Genomic DNA, 6069 nt, shown 5'->3' on the forward strand with positions numbered 1-6069 from the left:
AAACACAATGCTCTACCACTGAGCCACAGGAACACAATAGTTTTGTGTTCCTAACACACACAGTTACAGGAACACACAGTTTTGCCCTCCAAGTCTTCTTCACATGACTGAAAGCTAGAAGTAGATAAGGCCTGTGTTAACTTGCCTTGTTTAAATATTCAACAGAGATAAAGTTTGAGTTTCGTATTTATTGTACCCTACAAGCTAGAGCTTTTAGAAAAACCATCAACACATGCGCCTGTGTGGCCAATGCCCTTGCTGTACACTTTCTGGCACAAACTCTCCAGAACAATGCTGCGGACACAGAATCTCGCTTCACACTTAAACACATATGCAGAATATCAGCGGAAAAGGTCCCAAGTATAGCGTTCATTGTTGTGAGATGTTCCTTATTCTTTTCCTCAGTCCACCTCTAAGGGTCTCTCTAAGACCTTGAAATACTGTCTGAACCCACCACTCAAAGGAAGCAAAGGGGGAAATCAAAAAAAAAAGTATTCTGATTAAAGTGTTGTGATTTACTACCACGGAAGAACGTGTCAAATCACTTTTCATCAAAGTAATAATATCATATTTAATTGAAGTTATTGAAATGAAAATAGTTTCAAAATCATAGTTCATGAAATGTATTCTGGACTTTTTATCTTTTTTTTTTGATCTTCAAAATCATCTATCTCCACCCCAGTGTGCAGGTTATGTTCCCTCAGCAGACACCGGTGAAAATTGTATGATGAGAAACAGGACTGTTTATGCTTGTTCAACACTAATCACTTTAGTTACAATGACAGTGTCCAGAACAAAATTAGAATAAGAATCGAGTACATCATAAATCCATTGTTCAAACCCTTTTCCTTACTCTAAATTATGGTATGTACAGTATATAATAGTCCGGCCTGTCCAATACCCACACCTGCTGTCTTTTTACTTGACCACTTGTGCAATTAGACTACATGACATATTTGCTATATTTGCCCTAAGTGTTCAATCCTGCAAGTGTGGGAATTGGGACAGACCCAACATTTATATTGTAAAGATGTCGCAATGGATTTCCTGGGAAACCGCATACTTCATCTGTGTGCGTTTACGTCATATCCATAAAAAAAGGAAGCTCATGCTTCTGTATGCAGTGGAAGGTGTTGTAGTAGCTTGAAGCTGTACAGCAAATGAACCTTGAACCGAAAGGTGTCTGCAAGCAGAAAGGGAAAGCAACAGTAAGTGTAATAAATCATGAAACATAGTTTGCATAGCATGTGTATTGACTTTATTTTAAGGTGTCCTTGTTACAGTGTAATTATACATAGGCCTATAAGTACTGAGTAATATTAATTAACTACATGTACTTACTATATGGTTAGGGTAAGGATTTAGGTTTCACTTTCACTTTATTTCACTTTTAAAGCACACATTAATACAACTGTTGTTGCCCAAGGTGCTGTACAGTCAAAGTACAAACCTGATTCCAAAAAAGTTGGGACACTATACAAATTGTGAGTAAAAAGGAATGGAATAATTTACAAATCTCATAAACTTGTATATTATTCACAATAGAATATAGATAACATATCAAATGTTGAAAGTGAGACATTTTGAAATGTCATGCCAAATATTGGCTCAATTTGGATTTCATGAGAGCTACACATTCCAAAAAAGTTGGGACGGGTAGCAATAAGAGGCCGGAAAAGCCAATTTGCAACTTATTAGGTCAATTGGCAACATGATTGGGTATAAAAAGAGCCTCTCAGAGTGGCAGTGTCTCTCAGAAGTCAAGATGGGCAGAGGATCACCAATTCCCCCAATGCTGCGGACGAAAAATAGTGGAGCAATATCAGAAAGGAGTTTCTCAGAGAAAAATTGCAAAGAGTTTGAAGTTATCATCATCTACAGTGTGTTGGAAACTCAGAAGCGAAGACCAGGAGACTCTTGGGTAATCTTCAACAGCATTCTTTATTGAGAACGCTCTGCTCAGCGCTACAGTCATCAAAAGTCTAACCAAAGCAGTGATACTTTGGAGTTTATATACATTTCAAGGGGGAGGGATACATAGAGGTGGAGACAATTTAAACAAAGCAAGCAAATGGAATCAGGAAAGTGCCAGACACTGGCATTTTCCCAGCCTTGATCTCATCAGCATAACAGTGTCATTTAAATACAGAGGGTGCCTGACAGTATCGCCCATACCTTCACATTATCATAGAAACAAAGGCACAGCTGTGCCTTGAGTTTATGGTCAGGAAGATCAAACAAAAGGTCAATGTCTCAGAAACCTGGGCTGCTTGACTTGATCATCTCAGAATGTCATCATATTAACCTCAAAATGTAAAAACACAATGTACATACTATTACATTGGAACCTAGATTTAACATTTTATAAATTTGTAATCCCACAAGTGCATAATATCATCCAAAGATTCAGAGAATCTGGAACAATCTCTGTACGTAAGGGTCAAGGCCGGAACACCATACTGGATGCCTGTGATCTTCGGGCCCTTAGACGGCACTGCATCACATACAGGAATGCTACTGTAATAGAAATCACAACATGGGCTCAGGAATACTTCCAGAAAACATTTTCGGTGAGCACAATCCACCGTGCCATTCGCCGTTGCTGGCTAAAACTCTATAGGTCAAAAAAGAAGCCATATCTAAACATGATCCAGAAGCGCAGGCGTTTTCTCTGGGTCAAGGCTCATTTAAAATGGACTGTGGCAAAGTGGAAAACTGTTCTGTGGTCAGACGAATCAAAATTTGAAGTTCTTTTTGGAAAACTGGGATGCCATGTCATCCAGACTAAAGAGGACAAGGACAATCCAAATTGTTATCAGCGCTCAGTTCAGAAGCCTGCATCTCTGATGGGGTTGCATGAGTGTGTGTGGCATGGGCAGCTTACACATCTGGAAAGGCACCATCAATGCTGAAAGGTATATCCAAGTTCTAGAACAACATATGCTCCCATCCAGACGTCGTCTCTTTCAGGGAAGACCTTGCATTTTCCAACATGACAATGCCAGACCACATACTGCATCAATTACAACATCATGGCTGCGTAGAAGAAGGATCCGGGTTCTGAAATGGCCAGCCTGCAGTCCAGATCTTTCACCTATAGAAAACATTTGGCGTATCATAAAGCGGAAGATGCGACAAAGAAGACCTAAGACAGTTGAGCAACTAGAAGCCTGTTTTAGACAAGAATGTGACAACATTCCCATTCCTAAACTTGAGCAACTTGTCTCCTCAGCCCCCAGATGTTTGCAGACTGTTATAAAAAGAAGAGGGGATGCCACACAGTGGTAAACATGGCCTTGTCCCAACTTTTTTCAGATGTGTTAATGCCATGAAATTTAAAATCAACTTATTTTTCCCTTAAAATGATAAATTTTCTTAGTTTAAACATTTGGTATGTCATATATGTTGTATTCCGAATAAAATATTGAAATTTGAAACTTCCACATCATTGCATTCTGTTTTTATTCACAATTTGTACAGTGTCCCAACTTTTTTGTAATCGGGTTTGTAAAACAAATAAAACCAAGAACATACAAAGATTAGTTTAAAGTAAGCACTAAAGATTCAATGACACCACTCAATACCCAGTAGAATTAAAAGCCTGAGATAACAAATTAATTTTTAACCGAGTTTTAAATGTAAATATAGTTGGAGCTGCTCTAACATACAGGGGTAAAGAATTCCACAGTCTAGGTGCAGCTACCGAAAAGGCCCCATCACCCCTAAATTTTAATCTAGACCTAGGAACAGTTAGAAGCAGCTGATCAGAGGACCGAAGGGATCGAGCAGGCATGTGTCATTTAAGAAGGTCTGCCAGGTAAGTAAGTGCCAAACCATTTAATGATTTAAAAACAAACAATAAAAGTTTGAATTCTATTTGGAAATGTACTGGCAGCCAATGAAGGGAAAATAGAACTGGTGTGATATGTGCTCTATTTTTCGAGTGCCTATCAGCATCCTAGCTGCTGCATTTTGGACTGCCTGCAAACGTGACAACGCTTTCTGGCTAAAAGGGAATTATAATATTAAAGCCTTGAAAAAATAAAGGCATGGATAACTTTCTCAGGGTCTTTAAAAGAGAGAAATATCTTTACCTTAGCCAAAAGTCTTAAGTGGAAAGTGCTGGATTTAATGACAGCATTAATTTGCATATCAAATTTAAAAGCTTTATCAAAAACACACAGATTTTTCACCAACATCTGACTATAAGAGGCCAGAGGGCCAATGTTAACAATCTCACTTGGCCCAAAAATAATAATCTCTGTTTTGTTTTCATTTAGTTTTAAAAAGTTTAAATTCATCCAGCCTTTTATATGTTTTAAACATTCTAAAATAGGAGTTAGAACATTCTTGTTATTTTGTTGTAATGGTAGCTATATCTGTGTATCGTCTGCATAACAGTGAAATGAGACATTATGCTTCTTAAAGATAGACCCCAAAGAGAGCATATATAGAGAAAAAAGTAATGGGGCAAGAATGGACCCTTGAGGGATGCCACAGGTGAGAGGAACTGAAGTAGATAAAAATTCTCAAACATTAACTGCAAAGCTTCTATTTGATAAACACGACTTAAACCACTGAAGAGCCACTCCTCCTTCCTGCATATTGCTCAATACGAGAAACCAAGATAGTGTGGTCAACAGTATCAAATGCCGCACTAAGATCTAATAAAACTATGATTGCAGAGGCTCCATAGTCAACGGTTAATAAAATATCATTGTAGACTTTTAAGAGTGCCGATTTTGTACTGTGTTTTGCTCTAAAACCTGATTGGAAAACCTAGAGTACTGAATTTTTCTCTAAAAAGGGCTGTAATTGAGTGAAAACTACTTTCTCCAACACTTTTGAAAAAAAAAACTGAAATTTCAAAATTGGTCTAAAATTTGAACAAACTGTAGGATCCAAATTAGTTAAGAGGCTGCACTATTGCAAGTTTATAAATTATTGCCATGACACTCGGACCAATAACACTAAAATCTTGTTTAAAAATGCGAGTAGGGATAATATCTTGATGGCAAATTGTAGGCTTCAAATGTTCAACGATCTCCCACAAGGTTGAAAAAGATACAGGCTCAAACTGATTAAAAACAACAGAGCATGTAGATTGGACTAATGGATTGTAGTTGGGTAGATAATATAGTATCTTCAATCTTCTCAAATTATTTAAGAAAATTTTCACAAGTTTGTAAAGAGGCATCAAGACAATCAGGTGCAGGAGGATTAATAACAGAATTTAATGTATTAAACAAAACTCTAGGTTTGAGCCGATATTTTTCAGTAACATCAGAGAAATAATTAGCCCTTGCTCTATTTAAAAACTTCTAAAAATTGGCAAGAGAATCCTTAAAAATCTCATAAGAAATTTGAAGCTTGAGGGCACGAGTAGATTCATTTAACCAAGGCTTTGATTTAAGTTTTGTACACTTAACCTTCAAAGGTGCAACCAAATCTAAAATACTGGTACATGTAGAATTAAACAGAGAAAGTAACTCTTCAGCACATAATTGCGAAGATAAGTTTACACAATCCAAATTTAGAGGAGAAAAAACATTGTAAGCAGTGCAAAAATCATTAATAGTTTCAGAATTCACTGTACGGAAACAGCGGGCAGCCACACAAGCTTTAACAAAAGAACAAGGTAGAGAAATTTAAAACACAACAGACTTGTGATCAGAAAAACCAGTAGCAGAGATTTCAATAACGCATACAGTAAAACGACTGGATAGAATAAGATCTAGGGTGTGAGTGACCATGTTCGTTTGTTGACCCAGTCACAGACTGAATAAGATTAAAAGAGTCAATAGGATTTAAGAGTTCTTTAGCCAGAGGGTTTGAAGGACAACAAACATGAATATTAAAATCCCCAAGAATTAGCAGTCTGGCTTAGGGTTACTTGCATGTAATTATGCATAATTAATTGTTATTATAATAGTAAGTATACATGTAACGTGTAGCAAGGACACCTTAAATAAAGTGTTACCAGGGCCGGCCAATATCAGTGCCGCCAATACAACTGATTTTTGTCAATGCTTCATTATTCCCACACCCATTATCGATTTTATTTGTTGT

This window comes from Cyprinus carpio, chromosome A9 (genome assembly GCF_018340385.1).
Source record: "Cyprinus carpio isolate SPL01 chromosome A9, ASM1834038v1, whole genome shotgun sequence".
Lineage (NCBI taxonomy): Eukaryota > Metazoa > Chordata > Actinopteri > Cypriniformes > Cyprinidae > Cyprinus > Cyprinus carpio.